At 41.2% G+C, this 19,501-nt stretch overlaps 1 protein-coding gene across 2 annotated transcripts in view; it reads right to left on the bottom strand.

Annotated features, from left to right (window-relative positions):
- PTK2 (protein tyrosine kinase 2) overlaps window positions 1-18,920 on the bottom strand; it is a 187,770-nt gene extending 168,850 nt beyond the window's left edge. For both annotated transcript variants that reach the window (XM_077781884.1, XM_077781887.1), the window contains exons 1-2: window positions 18,774-18,920; window positions 3,345-3,403 (exon numbers count right to left, since the gene is read on the bottom strand). The gene's annotated coding sequence lies outside the window, so the exon portion shown is untranslated. The remainder of the gene's footprint in view (window positions 1-3,344; window positions 3,404-18,773) is intronic.
- Window positions 18,921-19,501: the final 581 nt, after the last annotated feature.

Raw genomic sequence — 19,501 nt, 5'->3', positions numbered from 1 at the left:
ATTAATTTCTCCATCTACAATACTGCATTTAAACAAGAGTTATGCTAGATACAACAAGGTTTCTCATCCAATACTAGTTTAATTCCACCTGTAATAAAACCATAAAGTTGGAAAGCACCTGAAGTCACTTGCAGTAGAGATACAATCCAGAGAACATCCTTTGGAAGCTGCTCCTTAGGTGGAAGGCCAGCAGGCAGCACCTATTGTCAATGGCTGTGATTTGTTTGAAATCACACAATAAGTACATGTAAAATTACACATTTTTAACTACACAATGCCTGCACTAATACCATGCTCAAACACTGGCCTGAAGAGTAAGTCAAAATTATAAAACTAAACAGAACTCCTACTCATAATCCCTTCCTATTGTATGATTTGTGTCTTCTGCACTCATTCTGAGAATCGTAGTCTTACATTGGTTGGAAAAGACCTCTAAGATCATTGAGTCTAAGCATCAACCCAGCACTGCCAAGCCTACCATTAAACCATGTCACCAAGTGTCACATCTACATATCTTTTCAGTATTTCCAGAGACAGGGACTCAAACAGTTCCCTGGGCAGCCTGTTCCAATGCTTAACCATCCTTCTGGTGAAAGCATTTTTTCCTAGTATCCAATCTAAATCTCCCCTGGAGCAACTGGAGGCCATTTCCTCTTGTCCTGTGCCTTGTATCCTGGAAGAAGAGCCTGATCCCCACCTGCCTACAGCCTCCTGTCCGGGAGCTGTAGAGAGCAATAAGGTCCCCCAAGCCTCCTTTCTCCAGGCATTCAGGGATTCTGGATGATGTTAGCAGAGTCAGTTTGTCAAGTTTCCTGCTTTTCTTTCATGGCCTTGATAACTGGTGAGTTAAATACAGAACTGCCCATTGATTTCAGTGCTGGTCAAATCAGTGAGAGATCTGCTCTGAGGGTAAATTTTAAATGTTACAACAAAAACAGGTATGTCTGTCTGAGCCCAGACCCAAAACTGAAACCTTTCATCCTAAATTCTGTGAATCCATCCAGTACAAACACTAAAAACCATAGGATGAATAGGTGAAGGCAGCACTACCACAGCACACTTGAAAACTCCATCCTGGAAGAGGAAGGCTTGAATACTGTCGTGAACAGACAAGGGGACTGGAGCAAACAGGTCGTGAGTCTGAGGAACAAAGTATGTGATCACACGATGAAAAGACTATCATGGTACAAATAACAGCTTGACTTTTTGCAGTACGTACAAGAAGTAAGAGTTTATAAAGCAACTGAATGACTAAGAGACGCAGTACATTTTTTTGTCACTTCCACTGGAAATGTCTTTGCAGTGTTTGCACATACAATACCACTTTCAAAGAGCAAGCAGCACTAATCCCTTCCTCTTACCAAATCCCCAGCAAGAAATAAAAAAGAATTCAGACTTCAATATAAACCTGACAAGTCAGAAGTACTTGCAATCTACATTTAAGATTTTTCACTGTTTCCTCTCACTCTACTTCATATTTCACAGCCTTGTTATTCACTGGGCTGGTTTTCTATAAAGTCTTATCTAGGCAGGTACTGCAAGATATTTACCTAACAAACTAATAAATACTTTGTTGTCATGGTTTTACCAGGATATGACTCACTGGAACCACATATTCCAGGGAGCAAATGGCTTCAGTTCACAAAACGTACAAGTGCACTTTTTTGCTTGTGACATCACGACAGTCAGAGCTGTTCCTTTCAAAAGGTCAAACAAAATTAAAGGAAGCATTAAAAACCCCCTGAAATCACAGATCTGATTTGCAGGCCTTTATATATGATAAAATGTTTTGCTCCCACACCACTGCCCTTCTTTTTTGGATTTCCCACACTATTAGTTTTCCATGTCCAGGAAATATTTTTCAAGTGTCTGGGTTTCCATCTGAATCATAAGTCAGAATTAACATGAGGCATAAGGCTACAGATTTTGATTTTAACTGATAAAAATATCAGTACTGGTTCCAACTGAAATACTTTGGGTTTTTTCCAACTTACATGACAAAACAGAAGACTACTATTTTTTTAAGACATTCAAACTTTTTCTCTGGAGTAGTAAGAGTAGATGAAATTCCTTGGAAAAAACTAACTGCATAATATAAACAAACACTATCCCATATCAGAAAAGGGAAGGGAGAAATTGGAGAGGAGAAGGAAATATTCATCATAAACTTGAAAACTGAAGTTTAAGAAAGGCTGACGATATTCAGAAGTAAGCTACTGAAGAATAAAGATATCCGTCCATGCAAATTTAGATTAAGTGACCCTCTGCTGATCCCTGAAGATGAAAATACATATATTATGGATCACAGCCTGAAGTCCCATTAGGGGCCTGCTCCATGTGAAATGCAAGCAGCCACATCTCCTTTGTTCTCAAGTGTATCACAGTCCAGGCACGAACATTGAGACTAAACCAGGTGATACCAAAGTTTTAAATAAGGGTAACTACATCCACAAGTTAGATTCAAAAGTGCTCCTGAAGTAGCAGGAGATGAATTTTGTTACCTGCCAAAGCCTAAGCGACAGAAAAAAAATATTTAATACAGGCTCTCAAACCACCAGCCACAGGGAAGGTTGCAGAAAGGTGGGAGAAACCAAACCACAAAGAAAAAATAAGGATCCAACAAGTTATTCTAGAGATAATCAAATGTAAGAATAGTCAAACATCCATATATAGAGCAGTAGTAAAGGCAGAAGTCAGAAATACCAACTACACTGAGAAGTAAAAATGAAATTTTCAAAAATAACCATTGACCCTGGAGACAGGGTGGGGGAGGAGTGTCACAAGGAATCAAAAATATGCAAACTAGAAATAAATTAATAAATTAATATAATACAAAGAATTCTGTGGCTGTAACTTCTTTATTCCTGCTTTCAGCTAAACTTCTTTAGATTAGACCATGCACCCCTACAGCAAAGATTTTGTTTTATTAAGACCCATTTCTTCTGTACTACAGAAAAGCAGAACATGATAATGGAGAATTATTAGTAGTATTTTGCTCCAAAAGGCAGCACACAGGATTGCTCAGACAATTTTCAGCCAAATGGCTTTGGTAGGTGAATAAACACCTTGTAAACTCCAAACAACAAACTGATTGCTCCACAGGTCTGCCCACCTCTGTACCCTCGGGCTGAATGGAAGGACCACGAACAAGCTGTCAGAGAAAAGCCAATTCCAGGAGGCTCAGGGAAAAAAACAAACCAAGAAATTCTTTTTTAACACCCACTGTTTAACAATCAGGATTTTCAACAATAATTACAAGGAAACAACAACAAAATCTCATCCTGACCTGCTTTACCCAGAATAAAACTCAGTGTGAAATTGAAATCATTAGCTGTTGTACATACCCTAAGTAGACTTTCCAGCTCTCAGCAGCAGGTGCTCAACACAGGATGAAACATGAAATCTGAAACAAATATTTAAAATTCATTAAGGTATTTTCTTAACTAATATCAAAGTAGTCTAACATCCAAAAAACTTAAGAGCAAATTAACTGATATTCATATTATGAAGACAAGTTAACCACCTGCAGTACAGATCCTATTTTACAAGTGCAGATTATTTAGTTGGAAGTCCTTAGGAAAAGAACGTAAAAAAACCTACCCTAAAACAAAACACAGAAGTTTGTAGAAGACAGAAACTTATATTTGAACTCAAAACAGAGAAGTTGCCTGAAATCCTGTTGGTCCCATGAAAGCAAACTAAAAATTTCACAAGTTATATGGATTTGTTATTTTGGAGGAGGATGGTTAAAGCATAACAAAATGAACCTTTATTAGTGATAATATATATTTAATAGCAAAAATAAGTGAGTGCTGGAAAGTGTGTTGAGTGATTCAAAACACTAGCAGGATCCAGATCTAGAATTAGAAAGTGCTTCCCTGGAAAATAAAAAGTGTGTGGGAGGAACTAGTGAAAAGCATTTATGTCCTCAGGGTATGTGCATCACAGGGCAGCCGAGCCAGCTCTCAGCTGAAGTAAAATATATAGATATTGCTCAATACATACATAACACACAGAAAGTTGTGGGTTTGTTTCTTAAAGAAAACAATTGATCTATAAGAATTCCAGAGCCAAGTGATGTATAGAGTTGAGTTTATTACTTTGCTAGTTGTTTTTCTTCTTTCTCTTTCAAACAAATATATACTATAGGGACAAAGTCAGTACCAGAAGAAAGCCCAGGCTTATATATTATGCACTTAAAACTGGATTTCTACTGTTTCCCAAACTTTATTCACCTTGGATACTTAATTTTCCACACACATAAGGGCCACCAAAAGATTTCCACAAAAAAAATCTCGGAGATAAAGTAACATAAGAAGTTCAAATAATCTCTGCACAGTTTCTCTTAAGTTTTCATCCAAGGTGTAATAAATTAGATGGGGGGGGGGGGGGGGGGGGGGAAGAAGTAAAATACTTTAATTTCAACATGAAAACCAGAAAAAAGTCACAGACATTTACCTGAAACACACTCCATACCATGGAGGAAAAAAAAAATAAATCAACAAGAACATGAACTGCTTTTATGGTGTTCCATAAGATGAATGGCACTGCCTCCAAGCCCTGATTTTATGGTTAACACAGAATCTGCTAAGTCAGGCTGTCCCACCATCTCTGCCCAGACTGAGTGGAAAACAACAGCTTTCCCCAGAATCACACCTGCTCTGAACATTTTTATGGAATTAGTCATGATTTGGGACAATTTGTAAAAACAGTGATAATTAACAAAATGGGAATGATATCATGGCAAGTTTTTTATGAAAAGGCAAATTGCTCATTAGACTGCTTCTAGAGTGTGAAACCCATGCACTTATTGATTTAACTGAAGATGTTTTCTGAGAAGGCAAAAGCTACTTTTAATTTCCAAGGGCAGTAGTAATGACCTTTCCCTACTCTGGGAAGTTATATCGGTAGCACCCCTTAAAACACTAGTTGAAATAATTGTGTAATGCCATGGGACTTACACACAGCATCAAGAAAGCACCAAATGCTAGAAAAATATTGTTTTAATTGCTGAGGCATCAATAATGCAAACACTTGCAGACGTTACACACAAGTTCTCTCACTGATTTTCAATAGAACCACCCACGTGTGCAAAATTCAGAGTACAAATGCATGGCACTGTGATTTGATTTAATGTTGGAAGACAATCCCAGAGGACAGATAAAGAGCCTCTCATTTGCTCATTAGCTGCTACAAGTAATGCAGACAGGACAATCCAAACATGGGATCATTTCTTCTCCCTTACACCAAGAGCCATTTCCAGGCACACCTTGCCAGTATTTGTTTCCACAGGTTACTTACTGATTTACTTCATTCATCAATTACTTAGGAAGCAAGTGGTGACAAGAACTCTCTATGCCAAACTTGAGCCCAACCAGTTGTAACACTTCTTAAAAGACCAATTAGTCTCCTTCTAATAGGGATAAAATGCTGAAAGCTTCTGAAGTGGTCAAAAGGAGATTAAACATTAAACATGGTTTGGATTTAAGATCTGTGCTTTAATTTGTCTTTATGTAAAAGAAAAACTTAAAAATCTATGGATCTTACAAAATGGTTTCTTAAAAATAAAACAAATCCAAACAAGTACATCTGCTCAGGGAAAAAAAATCAGAGGGGAGGGGGATTTTTCACAGCTTTTGAAACTTCTCTACCTTTTTCCACATGGGAAAGGTTTTCAGTAAAGTGACAATATTTAAATTTTTAATTTAACACTTTTTGTGGTAGAAAACAACTCCCTTTTAGACTTTGCCCAACCAGCTGCAAGTCACCCACTTGGTCTGGTTTTGCTCCCTTATTTTTCCTTATTCTGTTTTATCTACCCCATAGTAATGTACTCTCCTCCTAAAACCAACACAGAATTCAACCTATTTGTAATTAAAAGATAACTTATTTGTAGATCTAAATGTCCACATACAAGACTTGACAGTCTGTTTTGTCCTCCAGTATCATCCTATTCTGTCTCTAATTTGACTCCTTCCTCAAGGACACCTCTGAGCTATTAGAAAATTACCAGTATCCAGGAGTAAAAATCTTAATTTATCTTCTAGGCATAGAGTTCCTTCCTCAGCTTCCTTATGTTTCCAGCTACCTTTAAAGCTCTTTGATTGTTCTCTTCAAGAAAATTTGTCCTCTTCATGCTTTTCACACACAAATACCTCTCCTCCCAAACCCTTCCCAGATTCTCCACCGCATTTCAACACAGCAGCGACCTCAATGACTTCAATCTCCACAAAGCCAAAGACAGACCACTAAAGACCAACATTATTTGTTTCACTTCCCTCTCCTAACCCTGTGTAGTGGTTCCACAAACTGATTCACAGCAACAAAGCAAATAAACAATTTTATGCACTGCAATGTTTTTATCTTTACAGAACACTTAATCTGGTTTCTGACGATGTCCCTTTGGCTCCACAGTGAGTCAAAGAAAACTCCACAAAGATCACAGCAGACAGGAAAGACTGTCAGTGCACGGAAAGAACAGGAGCAGCAACTGCTGGGCACAAGTAATATCTTCTTTAGCAGAGATGAGACAATAATAGCCAAGTTATCTGCAATGTTATTACTCCTGTAGCTGTACTCTCCTCTATCTTGCACAAACCACTGAATCAAGTGAACTTTGGCAGTCACTGAGCAACCACAAATTTCCATCTGTGAACTGTACACTGTTCATAGGGAATTATTCTCCAGCCACTAGTTTTAAGGAGGCAGAAAGGATCTAAGATTTAATGTTTTAACAAGATAGGAAGCAAAGCATCCCATAGGTATTTTGAAAAAAATGTAGTCTGTATGAGCATATATATTTAGGACACAAAAAAAGGGAGATGAAGCTGCATCAGGGGGAATTCAGATTGGACATGAGGAAAGGTTCTTTACAGGAAAGGGTGTCAGTCACTGGAACAGGCTCCTCAAGGAAGCAGTCATGGCACCAAGCCTTAGTTGGACTCAATGGTCCTTTTGGGTCCCTTCCAACTTGTACATCCATGCAATCCTAGATCATCTCACCACTGCCCCACACCTCCAGCAGTGAACCGGGCAGCAGAGCTGCCTGGAGCACTTCCAGCAGCAGCACCAAAAACACACCCATGCAGCAAAAACACAGCCCAGACTATAACCTATTAACAAATGACCTCAGGAGAAACCCCAGAACAGTCAGGGCAATTACTGAATTCTAAACTGACTCAAAAGCATTGTTTGCACAGACAATGCTGTGAGAATTAAACAGTCTTGTTTCAGAATAATTAGCATACAAGCACTTATTTATTCTCACTATTGCATAGTGGCTTGGTCACCATAAGAATATAGTCCATTAAGCAGAACCTGGACACCTCAGTGGACCCAAACATAGAGACCAAGCACATCACCCCAAAACACATCCCCACTACGACACTGTCAGCTGCACCACTAGTACTTCTCCAGAAATTTTTAACCAGGTTGCTGTAACCTAACTGGGGAAAGAAGTACAGACTTCAATAAGAGCTCAATTCCATGTCATGCTAAAAACACACAAAAAAAAAAAAAAAAAAAGAGTCCATACTTAATATAATCTCCTATTCACATGAGCCATCAGATAAAATCAGCTAAAAAGACAGAGCTTTAACAACGTAGAACACAAGTTCAACATAACACTTCAAACTGCTGTAACACAGACTCAGTCCAAAAAAGATCATATTTCAAGCGACAGCTGTGCATTTAAGTACTCACATTATATGCACATGGGCACCACTCTCCCCCTCCCCACTTCATTTTGACTGTGCTCCAAATCCTTTCTCAAACTCACCACTTTCATCTTGCCTTTCCAAAACTAATCTCAACCCAGCTACCCATAAGGTCTTGCCTTGTTTTTTAGCTTCTATCAACTTCAAGAGTAACGTATTCACAGAAATATGTTTTATGTAGATTTATTTTCACAACTTGTGCAGTCCTCACCCTTTTTGTACTTTCACTCTATTATCTCCTCCTCGGCATAATATGACCAATGCTCCTACTCCCACTTGAGAATAGTGGTGCTCAGGATCTGTTTCCACAGAGGTACCAAAGGCTTTTCAAAGTGACAACTTCAATGCAATCCCCATTTAACACCAAAAAGCCACACAGATTAATACATTATAGAACTCCAAAATCTGTTTCCTAGGAAGGGAAGCTCTGTTCAATACTCTCTTCAGATTGTGAAAACAGTTTAAAGGTTTTGTTTGCCTTTAAGAGAAGAAAAAGCTGATTCAGTTGTAAAATGAAGCCAATGTTAGACACTCCTGTCTCGAAGAATTCCCTCTCCTCTTCTGATGAAAGGAGAGCAAGGCCCAAGACGGCTGCTGGAAGGCCTGGAAGAGCGTGAGAGGAGCACAAAGAAACCCTCCCTTCACTGAGCTGAATCAGCAGGGGCTGGGAGCCTGTGACAACTCAACTTTGGCTCCATTCAAATCCCCATCTGAGGATTAATCGTGTGCTGCACACCAGCTTCCTCTAAAGGGGCCTAATCTTCCAAAAAATTCACTTGGTTATTTAATAAATTCATGGAGGTAGCAAATTCCCAGAGTACCAAAGCCCAATTTCTTATACAAATTAAATACTGTCAGGAACTCCAGGCAGGAAATGGAACAGAAGTTAATTTAGTGTTACATCCCACTCCTCCTTTAGACTCCACTCTTTGACTAAGTTTTACAGAGACTCTGACTGATACTTTTTTTCTATCCACAACCCAAAAATGAGAGGGACTAAACTCAACCTAATATTTACAAAGCATTTAAGAAGCAACCAAGACAGAATATTCCCCTCAAAAAGCACATCACATATACTTTTTTCCACTATTTCTCTTATAAATTTCAATCCTCGTTTTGTATCATCAAAATAAATGGGCAAAATAAAAACAGTATTTTTCCCCTATGGAAATGGATTGATTTTTCCTGATAACCATTGATTAATATGTATAAAACAATGTCTGTACATATTCACTAGGGAATATAGTAACTGCAATCCTCCTCCTTGGTGGATATTCCCCTCAGTCACCAGTCAAAATCCCACAAGACATTCCTAAACAAGAAAACCAATTTTTAGAACATATTAAACAGGTTTTAATGCAGATGACAAGAAAAAGGCTTCCTTTTACTTCCACACCAATTGAGTGGTTCTTAAATGACGTTTATTTCTCAAGACCACAGCAGTTTACACAAATTCCCACACATTGCACAGATCCACACTCTTAGCTTCACCTTTTAGCCCAAAGGCACCACGAAAACTCGGATGCAGCACAGAAGTGTTAATTTCAACAGCTTCTGCCTCTAATTTTTAATTTACTCTATCCTAAGGATCATGTCAAATACAGTCTGCTCCATGAATTCCAGCTTTCAGCAGCAGCTGTACCAGGTACAGCCAGCCAGGATTACATTTTGTCTTCACACACATTTCCTCTAAAGATAACTTAATTTTGCTTCTCGATCTCAGTAGCAACTTGTTCCTTTCGTGCCAAAATGCAGAGAAACATTCTGACTCTCCTTAAAACAGATTCATGTGAGTTATGATTAAGACAAAGACTAGGGGTAAAACATGAAATACAAATTATCATAGTGAAGAGTGAAAGACTGACAGAAAAACAAAGAAAAGAGCCAACAGAAGTTCCTATTATTCTGAAAACAAAGCTACTAAAACAAAGCTAATCTTATTAATATATAATAATCTATTATAACTAATTAAAGGGCAACACTAAAAGAAAAAAGAACAGTATCCTAAGGCCACTTTATCGACTTGTTTGTACAGCTTAAAAGTCTTGCATGTTTTTCTCCTTGAAATTGGATAAAACAGCAGCTAAACTAATTGTTGTAAATCAGTAACCAGTTTTATAATGCTGTTTTCCAAGCCCTGGGTAGGCAACATCTGCAGAAGAACATGACAGTTTCATTTGCAGAAAAGTTCATCTCCCCATGACCTTTCCAGCCTTCCACAAAGGAAACACAACCTGCTTTGCCTGGGACGGATTCACATCAAAGCTGCACAGTCTGGGGCAACTGCAGAGATAACAGAGAGCACAGGAGCTCAGAGAGGATTCTCAGCTGCTGGGGTTACTGTCAGATAACTTCTGTTTACCACCATAATTCTGCAAATAACAACCCCACATTCTTTACCTGCTCTCATCACTAAAATCAGTGCTGGATGGGATTCAAGAGGTCACCTTGTCAGGCTGCCACTCCTCAGGTAGGAATGAACAGCATCTCCTTTTGACAGATGCCTAATTTGTTCTTGAAGATTGTCAGGGGTGAGTCCCTTCCCTAATTTATTCCATTGGTTTGTTATTCTTGGAATTAGAAGTCTTCCTCCCCAAGTAGCAACCCAAGTCTCTGGTCCCATTATTTAAGTCAACTAATGCTCATTTGAGTCCCTGTAATCCTTTATCATCTTTATCCTCATAGTAGCCTAATGCACGGGAGTAACTTATCTCTTGTTAAGTCTTAGCATCTTAATTTGTTCAGTTCTTGGATATCATATTCTCAGGCACCTGCTAATAAAAGCATCCACAAAAAGAAAACCCCTTCTTGATGTCCAGTGCCCAAAACTGAACAGAATTCTAATTTAATCCTACCAGTGCCGAATCCATCAGAAAAATTATTATTTAACCCCCTGCTACACCTCAGCAGAACATTTCTTTACCCGCATCAGCAGAGGTTAATCGCAAACTGAGCACACATCAATCAATAACCTGCACACCCCAGTTCACTCAGCTCTTGCAGGATTTTAAAAGCATATTTTGAGCAGAACATTTGAACAACAAAATTCAAAATGCACTAAACACAGAGTAGTAACAGAGGCTGTAGAGCTGAACAAGTGCAGAAAACAGCCAGCTTTGTGATTTATACAAACTGAAGTGGAAATGACAAGATAATTAATAAACTAACTGAAATCTAGAAGCCTCTAGGATATAGTGCTTAAGCCTGAAATAGAAAATGAGAGCTGATAAAAATTCAGAATTAGTTCTTTAGCCATTAATTAACAGTGTTCCCATAATGGAGCTGTTAACACCAGAGTAAGAACTGAAACTGTAATTTGTAACATTTGCAAAGAGCTTCACTGAGAGCAAGAGACCAACACATGTCAGCAGTCTGTGAAGGTTTCCTGGGTGAAAGCTGGGAATGGAAAACAAGTTAAAAATGTAATATTAAATAGTTTTTGATAAATTAAAAATGGAACTTGGGTGATTTTAAAACTTTCCAACTTGTGGCTCATTAACTGGGAGGTACAATTCTATATATATATATTATCTATCAGCCCTTCTTCTGCCATACTTGTAAAATGAAATGTATTTTATTTAGCAAATACAGTTCTGAATCAGGCATGATGAGGGGTAAGGAGCACACTGACAAACATGAATTAACTGCTATGGCCATGCCAAGGTTCATTCCAAGCTGTAAGATGGCACCTTAAATTAACAGCTGGGATCCAGCATCACGGTTTGTGTTCTCCTGGTGACAACCACTTCAAACCCTCCACAGGAAGCACCTCAGAACTGAGGTGGTTTTGTGCCAGGGCTCACTGTCCCTATATTAAAGGGAAATAAACAACAACACAGCAGCTGAATTAATCTGCCATTGAAAGGAAAAGAAGAAGCCACAAGAGGAGAAATTAAATTAGTCCCAACTTCTATCACTGTGGCTGTGTTAGTGGTTCCCAGCTGCCTGCACCACTGGATGACAAAACCAATATTATCAGGCATGAAGAGTCCTAGACAGTGGCAAAAATACACCACCACCTCCATCAATTCTGGAAGTTGGTACGGAAAAGGGTGAAGAAAGAGGGGTAAGGACTTATACCAAACTAAAGTATGAAGTTCACCTCTTTACAAAGTAAAGTTAGTTCCAACAACTGAATGACAAAGGCACCTGTTATACATCCCTTTTGTGCCTACACTGGGAAATCTGATATGAATTAACTCTTCCTATAAAGAGCTTCCAATACAAGAGCATCAGTAAAGCAGCAAATGGGATGCAGGAGGAGACTGCTAAAACCTGAAGCACACCCAGGCATAAAAGAACCACAAGAGAATTCATCCAGCAGGAAAAGGAATTCCTGCTTGAAAAGTGTATTAAAAACAGCAGGGGGAAAAACTGGTAAACAATTTGGTTGGTTAACCAAAACTAAAAAGGAACTGTACTCTTTTAAACAGTAACTTTATTTTTCTTTTTTTGTATTAACCTTCTTGAAAAAAGTAAGCACTAAAAATACCAGTATACTAACCCAGAATACAGACTATTTGCCCCTGTGAAGACAGAAAGACTGGAAATGCCCAGTTAAAAAAAAATAAAAGAAATAAAGAGCAGATACCTATGTGCAAATAAGAAAATGGTGGCAGATTTTGTTTTCATACTATCTTTCATAGAAAAAGAATTTAAAAGATTGCCTGAAATCAGTAAGAGGAAATTCTCTTTTGACAATCACAGAATTTCTGAATCTCAAGGCTACAGAGTATTACTGAGAACAAACTTGCCTCAGCATTTGTGCTGAACATAAAACCTACAACAGACAGGATGAAACAGGTATTGACTGATGTAAATCTCCACCACTGACTGTAACTCAGACATTGGGATTTCCAAGTCTCTCACTAGTCTCTACTCTCCTTCAATAGAGTAATCTTGGATGCACTGCTAGCAAATTACTTAGTAAATGCTGGATGGAGCAGAGACCTTACTGGCTACTATATATCTCATGGATTGTATCCCTGAAGAGTCCAGGTAGTGCTACAGGCCTGGGAAAAGAACTGCATACGTGGTTAAAAAGGTGCATTCACAGGTGGAAAACACATCATTTAACTCATTCCCAGACTCTGCTAAACTAAACTTCTAGTATTGCCCTGAAACCTAATTATTTGCAGCAAGAAAACAGGAAATTAGATGAAAAAAAAAATTAAAGGCAAAAGAAAAAAAAAAAGAAACAATCTGCTGTTTCAAATCCTTCCTACAAACTTCAGTGGGACTACAGGAAAAAATTATCTCTGCCTTCCAAAGACACTTTAGAGATTCAGATAGTCTGCTCCCTCTCTCCTCCTCCAAACCAAAATAAAAGCAGGAATTGTGAATTTCTGTGTGTGGGTAAACAGTGCAAGGCCCAAGCATGGCAGCAGGAAGCAGGAGCAGTTCAGAGTCAGCAGAGCCCTCTGACCCCTTTCTCACTGTCCCAAGCACTGCAACAGCTTCAGCTCAGTCACTTCTATCTCTGCAAAGGCAACAAGTGCCTCATTTAAGGACCCTTGACACATACACAGGCTAAATCTTCCAAATTTATTGTTCAGCATAGCTGCATTGACAGCAGTGGCTGCAGGACACTGATGAAGAAGGTTTGCTTGTACACTTCTGGGAAAAAGGAAGGAAATTATTCTAGGGTCTTGAAATCAGTTAAATTGCAGTTCCATGAGCAGGGAAAGAGCCAATATTAGAGGGATTAATTCTAAACTGACCTATACTGCCCTGTTACCAAGTTGGAACTCTGCAGGAAAATGAAAGAGTTGAGTGCTTGTCAGGTTGCCTTCCCAGAAGAAAAACAAAAAGCTTCCATGCAAGAGGAAGCTAACAAAAACTACTTACAACTTCTTTCATATGCTCATTCTGCACTGAACAAGACAAAAAGGGGCAGAGGAGTAATGCTGAAAATCAGAGGGGAGGAAACAAGTCTTGAAGTTATAGGCAAAAAAGGAAATCCAGTTCAGGAGACTTCTACCAGTTCAGCCATGGACTGCTGCAGAGCTGTAGAACATTTAAATTCACCCAGAATTCGGACTAATGCAAGTGAATGAGACATTCCCTAACAAAGTCTGCTGCCTTCAGCACTTATTACCTCTTCCATTCGGATTTTTACTTGACAGAAGTTGCATTCAAACCCTGTACACCAGATTTCAGAACCTATCTTCCATTTTCTTCCTAATCCATGAACCACTGAGCTGCATCTCCATGTTTCACGCACTGTCAGAGCCAGAGAAAATTCAGTTTCTGTGGTTCTCCTGCCACCTCAGAAACATTTTCTTCCCCACATGATTCCCCGAGTCAACTCCCTCCAAGCACACATCCTTCTGATGTGCTGAAAGGTGTTTAGAACTGCTGAAATTTGCATGGAGATGCTTGGAAGGCTACCACACACCTGGATAATCACAGCTGTCTCTCTTGTGTGTGCTTTAATACAAATCCAGAAAACCAGATCAAGCCACAAAAAATTTTTGCACTTTTCATTGTTTGATTATACTTTTGTGTTGTTTTTATTTATTTTTTTTTTTAATAAAAGCCCTAACACTCAGAAGTCTGCCCAAATACTAGATTTTTATCCCAGCATCAGGAACACAATGCTGGACAAGCAATAAACTCCTGTATTAGGAGTTTTCACTTACACAGTGAAAAAAACACAGAAGTTATACAGGAATGGGATAGGGAACATAAAATTTAAGGCTACAACCCCAAACGTGCATATTTTTAAACTGTTCAGCCCCTAAATAACCATTTAACCATTTTTTCAACAGTTTTTCTTATTAACCATCAGCCTCTGCCTGAATATGGAGAGCAGGACATGAGGAATGAAAGCTTTCACAAAGATCTACTCAATCATCTCCATACAAGTCTTCCTCCCCTACACCCAAAAATCCCCTATTTAAACCCAGGTAATTATCTGGATACCACGTTTTCCACTTAATTTCCCATTCTTTCAGCTTCCTGTCTTTGTGACAGACACAATAAACCACATTCATTGAACACTGGTAGAACATACAACTTTCAAGGCTTTTAAGTGGCATTATATACAAACCAAGAGACTCACTTGAAATTACTAACAATTTATAAACTCTGCTCTTGCATTAATCTGCATCAAGGTTCTAGGTTTGTTTGTTTTTTCCCCCCAAACACTTAGAATAAAAAAGACAGCTTTTAGCACATATGTATCCTGCAAAAGTTCAGGAACACAAGGACCATTGTAGTTCAGGTGCTAAATAATTGCGTTCTACATTGACTTTGAGAGTGTTTTTCCATCATTTCTGCTCTTATTCCATACAGGAACTCAAAGTGATGCAGTAAGGATTTCTTTGTTGCAGTTTTTAGAATTCTGACCTGTAATTAAAACCTTTTCAAGAAATTAAGTCAGTATGTGTGGTAGTCTGTTATTCTACAGTAGGTCTTCTGTAGTAGGTTTTACTATTCCTTGTTAAAAGTTTGCAATGGTTCAGTCTCTGTCCCATTTGGCTTCCCTAATGCTTCAGCCCTGAGTTGTTTACCACAGTTTTCCCCACCAAAATGCATGTCAATCCACATGTCAATCCACCTGTACACCTCCCTCGTTCCCTTGTCTTACCCATCTGTCAAAGATTGCACACTCCTCTGGTTCTGGAGTGTTCCCTGTCTTTCATCCCTTCCTCAAAGCAATTGGGTTGTGGGGTTTGCTCCCTCCCCATGTTGACTTCTACTGGGGAGCCCCTACCCTGCACCCCTCCCCTAATGCCCTCCTGTCGGTCAAAGGTTGTGTCCTCCCTGTGTTCCCTGTAGTTTGTCCAGGTTCAGATTTGTCACTTGCCGTGCCCCGACTTAGACATTAAATACTTGGAGACCCAGACAAGTGTCCCTCCCGTATTGCTGTGCCTCAGTTTCCCCGTGCCCTGTGCCTCTGCTGCGCTGCCCACGCCGCAGTGATCACCGCCGCCCGCGGCACTCGCCAGCCGTGTCCACGGTGTCTGCGGCACTTGAAACTTCAGAATTACACTACCACGAGAGGAAACACACATTTAGTCTGGAAACCACATCTCATGTAGCTAAATATCAGTCACTCCGGAAAATAATATCAGTCACTCCAGAAAATAAATCTGGAATATGAATTCCAGTACAAATTGCTTTTTAAGCACCTTCGGCCCAGTTACTGACATTTATCCAGAATGTGAAAATACACTTTAGGTGGTAATCTACATAAAATGTAAAGGTACAAAGGTCCAATTTAAGACAAATAAAACCACATGAGATTATTCAAATCTTGTGTGTTTTTATAGAGATTTAACAGCAAAATTACAACCTATTTATAGTTACCAATATTCTTCAAAACTACACTTTGAGACGACAGAAAGTTCTTTTTCATAGGGAAAAGCACTTTTACATAAATACTAAAAGATGTAAAATGAATGGGAAAAGCCTGTATTGTTCTTATTAATATTGTATCAAAATAAAGACCATTGGCAGTCTACACACAGTAGTGCCTACCTGGGGAAAAAATCATTTTGTTATACAAATGGCAAGAAATAAATTATTAATTCTTTAGATACCCTCCTAGTGGAGGAAAAACCAACCCACCACATTCACAGATGTGTTAAAAAACCAGAATACAATCTCCTAAACCATCAAACCATCTTGGTACTACTTAATCTCTAGAAAACACTCCTGCCTTTCTCTCCTTCTATTATCCCCCCAAAATATCTATTAGCTTGGTGGAGTTCATAATACCGACAGCCCCCATTCAATTATTACTCCTATGGCACACCATTATATTTAAAAAAAAACAAAAAAAGAGAAATAAAAAGCCCTTTCCACAACAGGTAACACACTCTGAAGCAACGTCACATCACTAGATATCTTGAAAGAATTTTTAAAGCTATTCCAGCAAATTACAAATTCAAGACATGAGTGTTATACTAAGAATATTCCTTTCTAGATGAAGTACTGCAATAGGCTACTAGTTGATTGATGTGTCCCTACACATGCTTAGTACCTTTAAAACCCAAGGCTGAGGCCAAAATCAGCATAGAGCTTTTGACAAATAAGCACTATGTCATTTTCCTTTTATGTATACATTTTCACCGACCTGCAAAACAAAAGGTTAACCAACACAAACATCAATCCCAGCCATGTTCCACGAAAACTGCATTTAAGACATAACAGCACAAAAGACAAATTTATTTCAGAACTGTTTTCTCTTGTTGAGATGCCTGTAGTTTTACAGCATCTGTGAGAGACAATTTGTCCAGCAACCAGTGTCCCTTTCCTTTTTGTTCTGTTAACAGGATCCCAGATTTTAGGTCCATTAAATTTCCTGCATGGATTGATCTCAAAGATAGACACATACATTCTGTACAGAATCTCAGCCACAAACCCTGCTTTAAGAAATCCAAGGGCTGTGCTCCCCTTCGACAGATCACACCACACACAAAAAGGTGTTCCTACAAAGGGGGCAGGGTAACAGCCTGATTTCAGGGGTAACAAAAAGGGACAGGTGGAGAAAGGAAGTGGTGGAAGTTCGGACAGCAGTGAGACAACAAACTGTTCCAAATAACTGTGTAAAATTCAATATTTTCTGGCCCCAATCCAGTTGCACTCCTGACCTTACTCAGGTTTAACAGAACGAGAGATGATAAAGGCAGATTAGCTTAAAGGAATGTGAGACTTTTCCAATTAATCCAGGAGGGGGAAAAATATATCAAACAACCTAATGCCAAAGGAGTGTGAATTTTAAAGGGACACTGCAATACCACTTCTCCCTTACACTAACATTTACATTAAATATTTCAATATGAATTCCCAAGTGCTTCTCTTTACAAGTGAACTTTTTATTTATTGTCTTTACTATAGCACTGCTCTTATCCCAGTGTAAGTGACAAAAACTGCTCCAATGCCAGGGCCTGCAGGATACGCTGCTCCCATTGCACTGGAATAGGGACTGACTGCGAGGCAGCTAACACAGAAACAACACTGTTTCAGCCAGAAAACAACAACAACAAAAAAAAAAAGAACAGGAAAGCAAAGAGTAAAGTCAAGCCATTGTCCCAAAAATGCATCATCAGAGCACAGGAGGTCTGGGAAGAGAATAGATGTGAGAACTGGACTCGTACAGCATATGCTCCACAATTCGTTGCGGGGATTTGAGGAGAACGATTCTCTGTTACAGCTGCAATTCTCACTGTACTCCAAAATCAGGTTTACAACCGGAAAAAGAAAAAATATCACATTTCTCCAAGAAGTGCAAAGGCTCCTCTGTGCGACCCAACTTCTGCGGCACCGCCGGGCCGAGCCGAGGGGACGCCGGGGGCTGTCCCCGGGTCAAGGGACCACAGCGCTGCCCCGATTCTCTTTGGATCACACGGTCCCAGCGAGCGCAGTACCAGAACAAACCAAAAATAAACCCCCAAAGCCCACACACCTAAAAAAAAAACCCTAAACCCTAAAGAGAAGAAACCTCAACCACTTCCCCTGCGCTACCGCTCCGGCTCCAAGAGGCAGCCACGGATTGACGCGCTCGCCTGAGGAGGGGAAGGGGCAAAGCCAGGGGGCCCGGCTCCGGCAGCGAGGGGACACCTCCTCCTCCTCCCTTCCCTTTCCCTTTGTTTACTTTACGGACCGTCCCGCTCCACCTCGCCGCCTCCCGACACATCCGGTGGGACCGGCCGGGGCTGCGGGGCGGGCAGGGCGCAGGGGGCGGCCGGATCCCCCGGGGTGGAGGACGGGGCAGGCGGGGCACCCGATGACCTCTCCCCGCAGCCTCCTCCTCTGCCATCCCCTTCCCATCCTGCCTTCCCGCGGAGGGAAGCGGCTCTGCCCGGACACCTCCAGCCCACCGCGCGGTGCCTCCTGCGCCCCGGTGTCCGCGGCAGCCCCTCCCCGGGGACACAGGAACGGGCGGCACCGGGGACAATCTTCCCTTCCCTGCGGAGCCACCGCCGCCGCTCCCCGAGCCGGGGGACACGGAAGGAGACGCCGCTGCCCCCCTGCACCCGCTCCCCGCGATGCAAATCGGGGCCGCTTCGCCCGCCCCCTCCCCGGGCAGCGCTCGCCACCGGCACTCACCGCGCTGCGGGCACGGCCGCCTCCGGCGCCGCGGCGAAGAGAAGCCGCGGTGGAGGAGGAGGACGAAGAGGAGGAGAAAGCTCCGGAGGGTCTGCGCGGGCAGTGCCGCCTCCCTCCTCCTCCCCTCCCCTCCCTCCGTCCCCGTCTCCCCGCCCCCCGGCGCGCTGCACCATGGGATGCGGCGCTGCCCCCCCCAACATGGCTGGGGGGTGACGGTGCCGCCCCTCAGGGAGCGAGGCGAGGGCGGCGGGGAAGGCGCGTCCCGGCCCCCGCCCGCCTCAAGGCTCTCCCCTCCCTCCTTCCCTCCCTTCCTCCTTGCTTCTCGCCTTCCCCGAGGCAGCGCAGGTCCTGGCGGGATCTGGCGAATTTGCTGGGGAAGAGGTGAAGTTTAACCCCTTGTGCTGGCTCAGTGGCACCGGCTGGCACAGTTGTTCCCTTGTTCCAACACGGATATTCCAGCTGCGGAGCCTCCCTCCCTGCAGGTGTCCCTGTGCCTGTGCTTCGGATGAACGTGCTTGGGTTCGGACCAGATGGCTCGGGCAGAGCCTTGGCTCATAACGCCAAGGTTATCACGGGGTTCGGTCTCCGTGTGAACTCGGTGATCCTTGTGGGTCCCTTCCTACTCAGAATATTCTGTGTTCTGTGGTACCTTACAAAGTACCCAGTCCGTGGTTATGTGAGTCTGTGATAATCTCTTTCAAGGAAATAATTGGAATTTACTTTAAAAT

This window comes from Lonchura striata, chromosome 1 (genome assembly GCF_046129695.1).
Source record: "Lonchura striata isolate bLonStr1 chromosome 1, bLonStr1.mat, whole genome shotgun sequence".
In the NCBI taxonomy this organism is placed as follows: Eukaryota; Metazoa; Chordata; class Aves; order Passeriformes; family Estrildidae; genus Lonchura; species Lonchura striata.
Note: the sequence above shows the minus strand (reverse complement) of the source record. Positions and strands in the feature narration are given on the sequence as shown.